Source organism: Bombina bombina, chromosome 4, assembly GCF_027579735.1.
Source record: "Bombina bombina isolate aBomBom1 chromosome 4, aBomBom1.pri, whole genome shotgun sequence".
Taxonomy (NCBI): domain Eukaryota; kingdom Metazoa; phylum Chordata; class Amphibia; order Anura; family Bombinatoridae; genus Bombina; species Bombina bombina.
In genome coordinates, this window is record NC_069502.1 from 947090973 (window position 1) to 947106538 (window position 15566).

General features: G+C 37.6%; 1 long non-coding RNA gene across 1 annotated transcript in view; it reads right to left on the bottom strand.

The window, feature by feature from the left end:
• Positions 1–3043: 3043 nt before the first annotated feature.
• LOC128655717 (uncharacterized) overlaps positions 3044–15566 on the bottom strand; it is a 41911-nt gene continuing 29388 nt past the window's right edge. The window contains exon 2 of the long non-coding RNA XR_008401889.1: positions 3044–3334. This is a non-coding gene — a long non-coding RNA (uncharacterized LOC128655717). The remainder of the gene's footprint in view (positions 3335–15566) is intronic.

Here is a 15566-nt window from a genome sequence, read left to right on the forward strand (position 1 = left end):
GTTTGTAAGTTCGTTAAGAGTGTTATCTAAAAGTCTTCTGGCCAATCTATTTTGGTGGGTTTTATTACTAATCATTTCACTCCTAATAACTGCCTTGTGATACTCCCAAGTAGTTCTAGTGTCCGTGTCAGGGCCAGAATTAAAAAGAAAATATTCCTGCAGTGCCTTCTCAATTCTTTGAAAATAAACTGGATCAGATAATAAACCGTCATAGGTTATGGGGCCAATCTAAGGAGCAGCTAACGATTGAATGATCCGACCAAGTATTGGGGCATATTTTTATTTGTGTAATTCTGGTTAAGTTAGACACATCTAACAAAAAATAATCTATGCACGAGTGTCTACAATGGGGATTGGAGAAAAAAGTATATTCCGTAGTTTCTTTATGTATTATTCGCCATGCATCATGGAGAGTGAGATCTTTCAGACACTGCTTTACCGAATTTATAACCATATGTGGGACGGATGATTGTTCATTAGAATTATCCAATCTGGGGTTCAGAGTGAGATTGAAGTCATCTCCCATAATGGTAACTCCCTTAGCCGCTTCTAGAATCACATTGGTAAGGTGCTTGAAAAAAGTATCCTGCTTTAAATTGGGTGCATATACATTAACCAAGGTTACAATTGTATTATATAGTTTTCTCACTAGTATGAGATAGCGCCAAGTATTATCTTTATATTTTTTGAGAAGAGTAAATTTCATATCCCTTTTTATTAAAATACCTACTCCATTTGTTTCGACTGAATTAGATGCATAATATGCAGCTCCAAATTTAAAGGAAAAAGTCCTAGTTTCTTTGCAGTGCATAAAATGCATTTCCTGCAAAAAAATAATATCACCTTTATGGCGAATCATATCTCGCGCCACCACATTACGTTTATGGGGGCAGTTTAAACCTTTGGAATTAGCTGTAATAATATTCAAATATCTATTTACATGCATCATCTATGTGAACTAGGGTGGAGATGTCGCCTAATAATCCCAAGGTATTGGGAGTAGTGTAATTTATATGGGTGTCTATATGAGAACTGGGAAGGATCTATAAATTTAAACGGAGGGGAATTGCTTTCTATTTGTAATCTAACTCTTAATGCTTACTGCCTCTTTAAGTAATTTGCATTGCACATTTAACATGAGCTATCTAGAGAGCCACATACTTCTTAAGAAAAGAAGAAAAAAAATATTTTAAAAAAGATATGACAAAGTTTTATGGGTTAAATTTTGGCTAATAAAGAAACATAGATTGAGATTCCTCCAATATGTATTAACTAGTTGGTTAAATAGGTTAAAACATCTGAAATTTGAATATGCATCATGTGAAATACAGTTCTAATGACCTAATTTAAATGAAAAGATCATCTACTTTTAAATGAGGAGCCCGGGTCATATTCAAAGGGACTGAATTTTGGACTTTGTTGCTGCCTAGTTTGCAAAAGCCTTCACTCAGTACAGTGAGATCTACAGCCTGTGCACAGGCTTTTGAAGAAAGGACAGGACTCTTATGGGAGAAGCAGCTTTACTTGTTGAGCTGCCTCTACTGCTATCCTGTCAAAATAATGTGAATGGAGACATAAGAATATGGGGTAGATAGATTTAACAAATGGCGGGTGGACATGATTCGCTGTAGCGAATCATGTCCGCCCGACATCGATAAATGCTGATGGCATTTCTCATTGCACAAGCATTTTCTTGCACATTCGCGGCCACTCACTAGCAGAGGATGTCAATCATCCCGATCATATCTGATCAGGATGATTGCAGTCCGCCACCTCACAGGTGGTGGATGGGTTAAGGAGCAGCGGTCTTATGACCGCTGCTTCTTAAATCCCGATTCCGGGGAGCCCTATGTGTGTATTAGTGTTTATGAATGTATGTATGGGAGTGTGTGTGTGTTTGAGTGTGAATGTGTGTATGTGTGTGTGAGAGTGAGAGAGTGTTTTTGTTGGAGTGTGAGTGTGTGTGAGACTGTTTGTGAGAGAATTTATTGGAGTGTGTATGTATGAGAGAGTGTGTGAGAAAGTATGTATGTATGAGTGAGTATGTTTGTATGTGTGAGAGAGTGTGTGTTTTTTGTGAGAGTGGGTTTGTGAGTGTGTGTTTTTTGTGAGAGTGGGTTTGTGAGTGTGTGTTTTTCTGGGATTGTGTACGTGAATGAAAATGAGTGTGTGAATGTCTAAGTGTAAGTTTGTGTATGTGTGTTATTACCTTCAAAACATTTTCATCTTTGACTGCATGCAAGATTCCAGCACGCACACTTTTGAATCACTTGGCCAAAATTGCACAGATAAAACTGTTTGCACACACTGCTCAAATTAGAGATAACATTGCTGTGGACATATATGGTCAGGGTCCTTGTGTGGGGATTTAGGTGATTGGGGATCCACAAAGAAATATTAATTGTTGTGGGGGTCTGACGTGTTTAGTCTTATTTTTGGTGGGCTAGATATGGTTTATTGTGGAGGTGGGAGGATTCGGGGATGAAAGGTTCCTGAAAATATAGAAATAAAGTTGGTACCTACTTTATATAGGGTCCAGTGTTGAGTGGTGAGACAATTGTTCTTTATTGGACTGCACATTGCAATTTGCTGTATGGAGACACTTATTAAGAGACAAACAAAGAACACTGTCACTAAATAATAGTTGCACAAGCAACATCCTATATTACCAATTTTTAAAAAGTTCTGTCTTTGAATCTACTTGACAAACAAGGGATAAATCACTGATCAGTCTGTGACACTCTCGGTCTCTGACATAGAAAACTAAAATATACAATGTTATGTACCGCATTTCCAGATCTCTCTTACCTCATAATCATGTTGCTGATTTTCTTAAATTTTACCAATTGATTTTTATTTCTCTACGTCAGTTCTACCTATTACTCTCCAATTTGTAACAATTTTAAATACAATGACCTTTCAGTTGAAGGATGAATTCTCACTAGGTTTTGAAAAGTAAAGAAACCAATACATTGTTGTCTTTTTGTGTGGGTTGCTTCTACATTCTAATTAATGTATGGACACAATTAGCAGACACAAAAGGTAAAATTTGTCTTTTATTTAGATTAACAATGAACCAAAATATTATATTTTTAAAAGATAGACATCTAGATTAATCTTTCTTAAGTAATAAAGCAAAACTTTTATAAAACATATTTCTAATCTGACGCCCAAAGGGAATGCATGCAGGTGCTATGTGTGACCATATATTGTTTTTTCTTTTTGTGATCTTCAGTATATTTTAAAGTATTCAGACTTAGGAAGATCTCCTCCATCTCAAAAGGGAAAAAGTTGCATGAACTGAATACAAAACTGTTGTAATAAAGGCAAATACCTGCAATAAAACAAAAAAAAACCTATTAAATACAATTTATTTAAAGTTATGCCACAGTTTGACAAGTTTTATAGATGACAAGTTATTTTCACACTTAAGACATTTCACGCTCTTGAAACCATTTTAGGCTTTTGCCTTTATTGTATTTAAAAGTTAATCGGCTAGATTACGAGTTGTGCGTTGCAGTTTTAGCGCTGAAAAAAATTGCAATTTCAGCGTAAAAAACGTAACGCAGCCATTACGAGTCTTGTCGGTATAACTATACCGCAAGCATTTTTGCCTGTAACGCAACGTCAATCCCGCCCTCAAAAAAATGATGTTTTTGTGTGGGATTTTCATGGCGCCAGTATTACAGGTTGTGCGGTGAGGCTAAAATGCTAGCACTACAGCCGATACCAACACGATTCATACCGCCATCTGAAAGCAGTAGTTATGAGTTTTGCGCAACAAAAATGTTTCACAAAACTCATAACTAAACTGTTACAAAGTACACTAACACCCATAAACTACCTATTAACCCCTAAACCGCCACCCTCCGGCATCGCAAACACTATTTAAAACTTGTTAACCCCTAATCTGCCAGCCGCCCGCATACCTGCCACTATAATAAAGTTATTAACCCCTATTCCGCCGCTCCCCGACACCGCCGCCACTAACTAAACCTATTAACCCTTAAACCACCAGCCCCCCACATCGCCACTACTAACTAAACCTATTAACCCCTAAACCGCCAGCCCCCATCGCAAATACTAACTAAACCTATTAACCTCTAAACCTATCACCCCCTAACTTTAAATTAAAATTACAATATCCCTATCTTAAAATAAATAAAAACTTACCTGTGAAATTAAAAACACCTAAGTTTAAACTAACAATTAACCTAACATAACTATTATCCTAAAATTAAAATAACTACCAATAAAAAAAACTAAATTGCATGTTAAAAAAACCTAACACTACTAAAAAAATGTAAGTATAAAATTACAAAAAATAAAACATACTAAATTACGAAAAATAACAAACACTAAATTACGAAAAAATAAATGAAATTATTAAAAAAAACAATTACACCTTATCTAATAGCCCTATACAAATAAAAAAGCTCCCCCTCCCCAAAATAAAAAAAACCCTAGCCTACAATAAACTACCTATAGCCCTTAATTGCCCTAAAGAAATCAGCTACCCATTTTCTTGAAAAGGGCATTTGTATGGGCATTGCCCTTAAAAGAGCATTCAGCTCTTTGTCAATGCCCTGAAAAGGGCATTCAGCTCTTTTAAAAGCCCAAACCCTAATCTAAAAAAAAAAACACCCAAAAAAAGTTTAAAAAACCTAACACTAACCCCCGAAGATCCATTCACAGTTTCCGGACATCCATCCTCATTCAGGTTTTTTTTTAATGTATAATTTAGTTTTTTTAATTGGTAGTTATTTTAATTTAGTATAATAGTTTAGTATAATAGTTATGTTAGGTTGTTAGTTTAAACTTAGGTTTTTTTAATTTCACAGGTAAGCTTTTATTTATTTTAAGATAGATATATTTTAATTTTTATATAAAGTTAGGGGGTTGTTAGGTTTAGGGGTCAATAGTTTAATTTAGTTTTTTTTGCGATGTGGGGGGCTGGCAGTTTAGGGGTTAATAGGTTTATTTAGTGGCGGTGATGTGGGAGGCCAGAGGTTTAGGGGTTAATAACTTTTATTACTGGCGGCGATGCCAGGGAGCGGCGGAATAGGGGTTAATAACTTTATTATAGTGGTGGCGATGTTGGGGAGCAGCGGAATAGGGTTAATAGCTTTTATTAGTGGTGGCAATGTTGGGAGCGGTGGATTATGGGTTAATAACTATTTAGGTGTCTGTGATGTCGAAGGCAGCAGATTAGGGGTGTTTTGACTTGGCGTTTATTTTAGGTAACTTTTTTTCCCCATAGACATCAATAGGGTTGCTTTACAGAGCTTTTCATTCCGCACTTTAGGTGTTATTTTTTTTTCTAACATTCTCTCCCCATTGATGTCTATGGGGAAAGTGTGCACGAGCACGTCAAAGCAGCCCTTGTATTTTGTACTTTATGGAGCTTATCGCCACCATATCACACGCACAGGCAGGCTTTTCTGAAACTCGTAATGGCAGCGCTATGGAGGGTGAAATAACGCAACTTTTGTTGTGTTCGTTTCGCACCCTCTATAGCGCAAAACTCGGATACTAGGTGCATGTTAGTGCTTTTGTGTGAGTTACCCCCCCAAATGCTGTGTAGACATACACAAGTAGATGCGAAAAAAACACATATTTTAAATACCCAGAGAGGAGTCTGGGTATCCTGTAAGCAGTGAACAAGTGCTATCCTAGCACGAAACATGTCTGCCACAGGATTCCAGCAGTCCTTATTCACTGTGTGATAGTAGTTATAGCTGTGTCAGCGTGGATACACTGAACTATGCTATTGCCTGTTTTTATTTTTGAAAAATAAAGCTCTTTTGACCTTTTATCCAGGAAGTGCCTGAGTCTTCTATGTTTTCTACTTACATATTGGCACTGAAAGACGAGCAGTGCTTTCTCAGCAGCATATCCGGGATATCTGGGTGACGTCACCCACCCCCCCCGGAGCTCCAGAGTGCCGTGATAGCGTGTGTGGAGGGTAGGGCAGAGCGCGACGCTGCAAACACTGTGGAGTATATATATATATATATATATGATATTTTTCATGTAAAATATATATATACCTACATATATATAGAAATAGATATACAGATATAGGTATATATATATATATATATATACTAGAAATATGTATTTACAATAAAAAGAACTTTATACTGTAAGTGAAGAACTTTGGAATGTGAAATATGTAAATTAAATATACAATAAACACATAAATACATATGTACACTCACATACACATATATATACTGTGTGCATATATATATATATATCCTTTTTTTCAAACACCTGAGACCTCATATATTTGAGCCCTTATAACTTTTTATTGCAATTTTTTCTTTAATAATTTTATCAGACAGCGATATTATGAGAGTAACTGTAGTTTTGTATTTTTGATGATTTTTTGGTGACACTATTTATTTGAGCGTAACAGCTAACCAGAGCTCTGAAGTCGAACTAAACCAAGGCACGTCAAATTTAACTGCGCTTGAGTGAATGCACTTACTCTCACCTGCTGATGCTCGCAAACGGCTATGATAAACCCAATTTTGTTTGCGCCACTTGTAATCTAGCCCGTAATCTGTGACATCTTCTGTATGTAGGAAAACCTGCCTAGAGCCAGAATGGATCATAGTATTGAACACGATTAAAAAGCAGTATGAAGATGAAACAGATAACACATCTGAGGCGAGATTACATATACGGCATAGGTTTCAGCGCAACTGCTGAAACCCACACCGCCCGTAAATTCACCTCGCACATTGGGTGAATCACATATATTGTGCCGGCAGATCAGAAAATGCCATAAATCAGATAAACTAACGACATTCAGAAATGTGCGGAAATGTCGCCAGTGACTTACAGCAGTTTATGATCTGCCGGCTCCTAAGTAAAATTAAAAAAAAGTTAAAACACACGTAAAGCTCTAACCCGCCTACCAAAAATAAACCTGACACGTCAAAGCCATCCCCCCACATCACACCTAATAATAAAATGTATTGACTTCTAAACCTCCATCCCCCACAATGCAAAGTAGCTAATTACCCTATTAACCCCTAATCTGCTATCCCCCCACAACACAAACTACCTATTAAAATTATTAACCCCTAAACCGTTAACCCCCCACAACGTAAAGTATTTTTTAACCCCAATTACATAAAATTAAAGACTATCTTACTAATAAATTAAATTAAAATAAAAAATAAAAATCTTAATTTAACATTAAAAATAAAAATCCTAACATTACATTACCAAAAAAAAACTAAGATTAAATTAAAGAAAAAAATCTAATATTACAAAAAATTAAAAAAATCTAAAATTACTGAAAAAAATAAACGAACTTATCCAAAATAAAAAAATTGAACCAAATCTAATACCCCTATAAAAATAAAAAAGCCACCCCAATATAAAAAAAAACTTTTTATATACCACTAAACTACCAATAGCCCTTAAAGGGGCTTTTTGTAGGGCATTGCCCTAATGAAATCAGCTCTTTTGCCTAAAAAAATACAAATTACCCCCTAACATTACAACCCTTCAAAATAAAAAAGACCTAACTCTAAAAAAAAACTAAACTACCCATTGCCCCTAAAGGGGCATTTGTATGGGCATTGCCCTTAAAAGGGCAGTCAGCTCTTTTGCAGCCAATAAAAAAATAAAAAAAAACTCTAATCCAGAAAAATACACCTAACTCTAAACCCCAAAAATGTACTTAATAGTTTTAATAGGTAGATTGCGTTGTGGGAGGTTGGCGGATTAGGGGTTAATAACATTATTAGGTACTTTGCGATGTTGGGGTTGGCGTATTAGGGGTTAATAACTTTTGGCTAGATTACGAGTTTTGCGGTATGAGTAGAAAAGCAGCGTTAAGGCTCATAACACTGCTTTTTCACTCCCGCTGGTATTACGAGCCTTGCAGGTTTAGGGGCACCGCACACATTTTTGGCTGTAGCATAAAACTCATAACTAAAGTGTTACAAAGTACACTAACACCCATAAACTACCTATTAATCCCTAAACCGAGGCCCTCCCGCATCGCAAACACTAAAAATGCAATTATTAACCCATAATCTGCCGCTCCCGACATCGCTGCCACTAGAATAAACATATAAACCCCTAAACCGCCTCACTCCCGCATCGCAAACACTAGTTAAATATTATTAACCCCTAATCCGCTGTCCCTAACATCGCCGCAACCTACATTACAGTTATTAACCCCTAATCTGCCGCCCCCAACGTCGCTGCCACTATACTAAATTTATTAACCCCTAAACCTATGTCTAACCCTAACCCTAACACCCATTAACTTAAATATAATTAAAATAAATCTAAATAAAAATTCCTATCATTACCTAAATTATTCCTATTTAAAACTAAATACTTACCTATAAAATAAACCCTAAGATAGCTACAATATAACTAATAGTTACATTGTATCTATTTTAGGATTTATTTTTATTTTACAGGCAAGTTTGTATTTATTTTAACTAGGTAGAATAGTTACTAAATAGTTATTAACTATTTACTAACTACCTAGCTAAAATAAATTCAAATTTACCTGTAAAATAAAACCTAACCTGAGTTACACTAACACCTAACCTTACACTACAATTAAATAAATTACCTTAATAAAATTAAATTACCTAAATTACAAAAAAATAACCCACTAAATTACACAAAATAACAAAAGACATTATCAGATATTTAAACTAATTACACCTAATCCAATAGCCCTATCAACCCCCCCCCCCCCAAAAAAAAAAAAAAACCTAGCCTAAACTAAACTACCAATAGCCCTTAAAAGGGCCTTTTGCGGGGCATTGTCCCAAAGAAATCAGCACTTTTACCTGTAAAAAAAAAAATACAAACATCCCCCAACAGTAAAACCCACCACCCACACAACCAACCCCCCAAATAAAATCCTAACTAAAAAAACCTAAGCTCCCCATTGCCCTGAAAAGGGCATTGGAATGGGCATTGCCCTTAAAATGGCATTTAGCTCTTTTTCAGTGCCCAAACCCTAACCTAAAAATAAAACCCACCCAATAAACCCTTAAAAAACCTAACACTAACCCCCGAAGATCCATTTACAGTTTTGAAGACCGGACATGCATCCTCAACGAAGCTGGGAGAAGTCTTCATCCAAGCAGCAAGAAGTCCTCAATGAAGCCAGGAGAAGTCTTCATCCAATCCGGCAGAAGTGGTCTTCCAGACGGGCAGAAGTCTTCATCCAGACGGCATCTTCTTTCTTTATCCTTCCGACGCGGAGTGGCTCCATCTTCAAGACATCCGGCGCAGAGCATCCTCTTCTTTCCACGACTAACGACGAATGAAGGTTCCTTTAAATGACGGCATACAAGATGGCGTCCTTTGAATTCCAATTGGCTGATAGAATTCTATCAGCCAATCGGAATTAAAGGTGAAGAATCCTATTGGTTGATTCAATCAGCCAATAGGATTGAGCTTGCATCCTATTTGCTGTTCCAATCAGCCAATAGAATGCAAGCTCAATCCTATTGGCTGATTGGATCCACCTGTATATAAGCTCAAACCACGCTCTGTTCTGTGCTTGGTAATTCTACTACAAGGAGTTCTACTTAAAGTCTTTGTCTAAAGCCACGTTGTTGAGCTTTCTCTTTTTGTGAATGTTTAGGGGATTTAGCTTCAATCCGGATTGCCTCTGATCTATCCGCCTCTCTGAATCTTCCCCACTCATTAGATCTGTAAGCTTCACATGCAGTGACGTCACACGCCAAAGTTTCACTCTCTCAGTAGCCGCACGGAGTACACAGAGCTGCAAAGGTATCTCTCCAATCAGGTTTTGTACCTAATACTGGAAGGTATTCGATACCCAGCTTCAGGCCCTTCAGATCCTACTCCGATCTTAAAAATAGTAAGCCTATTAAACTTATTGTATCTCTTCTCCCAGAATTGTTGTGCACTATGGTTTATTGTAACAAGGTGAACTGTTTGTTTCCTCTGCCGCTATTAAGTTGCAACCTTGCGGCAATAGAGGAAATATTAAACTGCTTCGCCTTATATTAATGGAAGAGGTCTTGCTTCTTAAATGATTTATCCTCCACCTATCATTATAAATTTACAGATCATCCTAGTAGCATGATCTCTCCCACAAACCTTCTATATATCTACAGTACCTATACTGACTTATATAGAAAATAACCAGTACGAAATCAAATCCACAGTTGGGTTCTTAACCTTATCTGAACTAATCTCTTTCTCTCCTAGGGAATAGCTAAAGCATGAAAAGACTATTCTCACAGTATTAAAGCTATACTTCTCCAAGGGTCATTCCCTGCGTTTCTTTGTGTGAAGGAGAGTCAAGCTCAGAACAATATATAATTACTTGACATGAGAGTTCTGCTGCATTTATACTTTGTGCTTTGTATGTTATATAATTTTACACTTCAGATTAACGTTTATTACATTTACACTTTGCACTTTCTATTTTCTATTTTATTTTGTATTCAGCAGGGTATTTAGGACTGTGATTATGCTTTCAAAGTTTCTGTGTAACTTTCTCAAATTAGTCTCATACTTTGTATATTAATAATTAGTGCTCCACTCGTAATCTAGCCCTATGTTGGCCCCTGATCTTTGCTTAGCAACTTTAGACTCAAACATACTGTATTTCTGGTGCAGTGCTTCTCTGTTCCAGTCCTCAGGATACTCTTATAGGGCATATTTTCAGGATGTCTAAACTAGAGAACAGGTGACAGACATAATCAGCTAATCAGTAACATTGTTTATTAACCTGCTCCCAACCAAGGTAATCCTGAAAATCTGGCCTGTTAGTTTGTCCTAAGGACTAGACTTGAGAAAAACTGTTCTAGTAGTCTGTTTTAAAGTTACATGAAACCCACATGTTTTTCTTTCATGATTAAGACAAAACATGCAATGTTATACAAGTTTCCAGTTTACCTTTATTAAATTTGCTTCATTCTCTTGGTATCCTTTGTTAAAGAAGCATCAATGCACTTCTGGGAGCTGGCTGAACACATGGGGTGAGCAAATAACATCAGGCATATATGTGTAGCCACCAATCAGCAACTAGCTCCCAGTAGTACATTGCTGTTCCTGAGACTATCTAGGTATGCTTTTCAACAACGGATATTAACAGAATGAAGCAAACTAGATCATGGAAGTAAATTGAAAAGTTGTCTAAAATTGCATGCTCTATCTAAATCATGAATATTATTTGACTTTCATAGCTTATGTTATTTGGTATGAACCCAAGGCCCCTTATTATTTTCTAGTAGTCTAGTAATTTTAATCTTCCTCTTGGAAATCATTTCAGAAAAAATAAAGACAGATATAAAGAAAGCAAAATACTATGGATTTCGTTTTGATAGTATGCCTGATGTCCATATTGAAGATGATGATATTGAAATAAAGAAATTATTCTTGTGCTTCTTTCGTATTTCTGGGAAGACTGCTGCTGAACTCACAGATGAGATCTTGAAACAATTGAATAGTAATAGACTAGACATAAGCCTGTGTCAGAGTCACAGATATAACAATGCTGTAACTATGACTGATATTCATGGTGGTATTCAGGCAAACATTAAACAAACCAATCTTAATCCAATCTTAAGTCCTTGGGGCCTATCTATCAAGCTCCAAAAGGAGCTTGACGGCCCGTGTTTCTGACGACTCGCCAGAAACAGCAGTTATGAAGCAGCGGTCACAAAGACCGCTGCTCCATAACCTGTCCACCTGCTCTGAGCTGGAGGACAGACATCGCCGCAATTCAACCCGATCGAGTACGATCGGGTTGATTGACACCCCCTGCTGGCGGCCGATTGGCCGCAATTCTGCAGGGGGCGGCGTTGCACCAGCAGCTCTTGTGAGCTGCTGGTGCAATGCTGAATACGGAGAGCGTATTGCTCTCCGTATTCAGCGAGGTCTGGCGGACCTGATCCGCACTGTCAGATCAGGTCCGCCAGACTTTGATAAATAGAGGCCCATATTTGTACTTTTTACAAGCGTTTCTACATTTGTGGCTTTTTTTGGAACTTTGGAAAAAATATATATAAAAAAATTCTGTCTCACCTCATCGATGGGAAATGCTACAGAATGTAGGTATAAAAGTGAAAAGACTTTCCCAGACAAGATGGAGTGCTCATTATGAAGCTATGCGTGCAGTAAATACACATTTTAAAAAGTTAATCTTAGCCTTGGAAGACCTGTGTGGTCCAAAAGAAAGCAAGGATACAGGAGGGTCTGCTCAGAGTTTGCTCTCTGCTAAAAGGTATTTTTCTTTTCTGAGCTATCTTTTCTTCTAGTGTGAAGTTTTAAATGAGGTTAATCAGACACAAAAATATTTGCAAACAGCCGGATAAAGTCTTGAATAATGTACAGTCAATCTTCAAGCTTTAAAATTATTCCTTGAAGATACACACATAGAAGTTGTAGAAGAACGCCATTAAATGTTTGAATGACTTGATCATTATTACCAAGAACTAGACACTTGATCTAAAGCAATACATTAAATGATGTTGATTTTTGCTATCATTCAGCCGTTCCTTTGATTTTTGCAGAAGAAAGAAAACTGTCAGTTTTTACCAAACATAGAAGTTCATGAATTTCTCCAGGATGGCTTGGAGAAATGCTTGACAGCAAGTTCTCTTAAGGGTCTCTTCTGTATTTTAGTGAGATTGCTAAATCTGCCAATATTCAGACCTTTTTGTAGGTGTTTATATAATTCAAATATGTTATTCATCCATTAACTTCACATTGGAGTCTCAATTTGGTTCTGAGGTTACTTCATCCCCTTACATTTGAATCCATGCATGGGTTAGACCTTCAGCCTTTGTCCTGGGAAGTTTTTTTTCAAATAGCCATTTCCTCAGCTTGGTTGTTGTCTGAGGTTTTTGCTTTACGCTGCAAGGTTCATTGGCTCCTTTACTGATCTTCGATTAGGATAATACTGTTTTGTTAATAGATTTTCTTTTCTTCCTAAAGTGGTATCCACAGGTACTATCAATCAGGAAATTCTGATTCCCACCTTGTGTCCAGCTCTTACTTCATGAGCCTTTTATAATGATGCCTCTCTGGATCAGATATGTAAGGCAGCAACTTGGTCTTCCTTGAATACATCTTCCAAATTCGACCATTTTGATATTTATACCTCTGCTGAGGTGGCCTTAAGAAGGAAAGTACTGTGGGATGTTGTGCCTGACCAGTATTATGCCTGCCTATCTTTATTATTCCTTTCTCTTTCGTGGTGGTTTTGTGGACATTGCTACTTGGGTATTTGGTCCCACACATGGGGTAGATTTATTAAGCAGCGAATGCTGCTTCCTACCACCATTGTTTCAGGCTCGCCTGAAACATAAGTTAAGAAGCAGCGGCTGTAAGACCGCTGCTCCTTAACTTCTTGCCACCTTTTAGGTGGTGGACTGAAATCATCCCAATCTGATATGATGGGGATGATTGACACCCCCTGCTAGTGGCTGATTAGCTGCTGGTGAGATAGGGGCGGCATTGCACAAGCATTTCACTTACATTTCTGCTTACTTGATAAGTTCATTGTGGAAAGGGTCCATTAACCCCTGCCCTTGTTATTATATAGAGCTGGCAACAGGACTTGTTTCTGCACTTCATTTGCCCCTATATCTCTGACTTTTTGATTGCTGAGGAGTTTGGGGTAGAACAATGCAATGGAATTAGGGGTGCTTTTTGCCTCCTCCTGGTGGAAAGGAAACATAATTCCACATATGATGATCTTGTGGACTTTCAACATCATGCAAAAAATACATTTCAATACAGTTAACCCCTGCCAAGCCTGGGCACAAAGTCCAAAGCGAACATTTTGGTTTGTAATTTTCCCTATGGGCTTTGCACCCATGCTTGGCTGGGGTTAACTGTCTTAGTCTCTGAAAGCTGTGCAGCTGTCTGTGAGTGCTAGTGAGCACCCAGGGCTGTAAGTTTTGCAGGGGTCAAGGATGTGTACCCAGTCTGGTTTGAGAGTGCAGTCCATTTCCGTGTTTGTATGTGTCTAGGGAAATTACAAAGTAGGAGGAGAGGTAACTGCAACCGGAACAAACAGTGCCTGACCCGGAAGCCCAAACACTAGATGAGCTCAGAGACCTGACGTCCTGGTATGCCGTAGCCAATTGTGGCGGATCAGACCGCAAAAAAGTGCACCAACAGAGAAATTAGGCAAGCACAACCCCAGACCGCATTAAAGTTAAAAAACAAAAAATACTTTATTGGTCATCCATTAAAATAAGTACATGCAGACAGGCAGTATAGGGGACAAAAAGTCTAACATGTTTCGCGCCTCCACGGGCGCTTACTCATAGACTGTAGTCTGTGTCTGAACTCAAACCCTTTATAGAGCATGAAGCAGCCAGAGTTAACCATTTCATGCCCCAAATTGTTTAACTGATAGGTCACTCAGCTCACCATCTCTTTTCATTTCTTTTATAATGATATTTGTCACTATAATAATGATGGTTTTTGTAATTGTTATTGTGTTCACTGCAGTCTTTCAGCATATGTACAGTTAGTTCCTTACATATTTTCACACACATTTTTAAAATTGAGCATAGTTAATATTTAACATGTGTTTGTTGACTAATAATTAATATATGTTCATAATATTAATTTGTTTTTATCTTTGTGACATCTGTTTGTAGTTTTCTATATATATATACAAACATCATGGGATTTACCATTTAGAAGATATAGTCTAAGTACACCTTTTTTGAAGTATGGCAATATTTCTCAGTGTCACATTAGGTTGTTGTTTTTACTCACATTTTCTTCCCTTTGGGGCATGAAATGGTTAACTCTGGCTGCTTCATGCTCTATAAAGGGTTTGAGTTCAGACACAGACTACAGTCTATGAGTAAGCGCCCGTGGAGGCGCGAAACATGTTAGACTTTTTGTCCCCTATACTGCCTGTCTGCATGTACTTATTTTAATGGATGACCAATAAAGTATTTTTTGTTTTTTAACTTTAATGCGGTCTGGAGTTGTGCCTGCCTAATTTCTCTGTTGGTGCACTTTTTTGCGGTCTGATCTGCCGCAATTGGCTACGGCATACCAGGACGTCAGGTCTCTGAGCTCATCTAGTGTTTGGGCTTCCGGGTCAGGCACTGTTTGTTCTGGTTGCGGTTACCTCTCCTCCTACGAGTATCACGGATTACCTTTACCGCTTGACCGGACAACATCAGTGGATATCGGCAACAGCTTTTACAAAGTCTATATGGCCACAGACGGAACAGACTACGGAGATAAGAAGTAAGAGACTTTTTTGCTGTTACAATATTTCCGATACAGTGAATCTTAAAACTGCCTTAAAGTTACAGTTTGTGTAATTGTTTTTACATGCCGTTAATTGACTAAGGATTTCTGATAGGGTTATTAAATATACCCACCGGATTGAAATGTGATTGTTATCCTGACTCCTGTACCTGTGACCGCATACTTAGCAGACATGGCAGGTGTAGACACTGAAGCCAGTAACTTAGCAGTAATCGATCTTCTAAATGATAATGTAGAAACTACTGACAATGAACAGATTATATGGGACACACAGTATCAGCATGCAG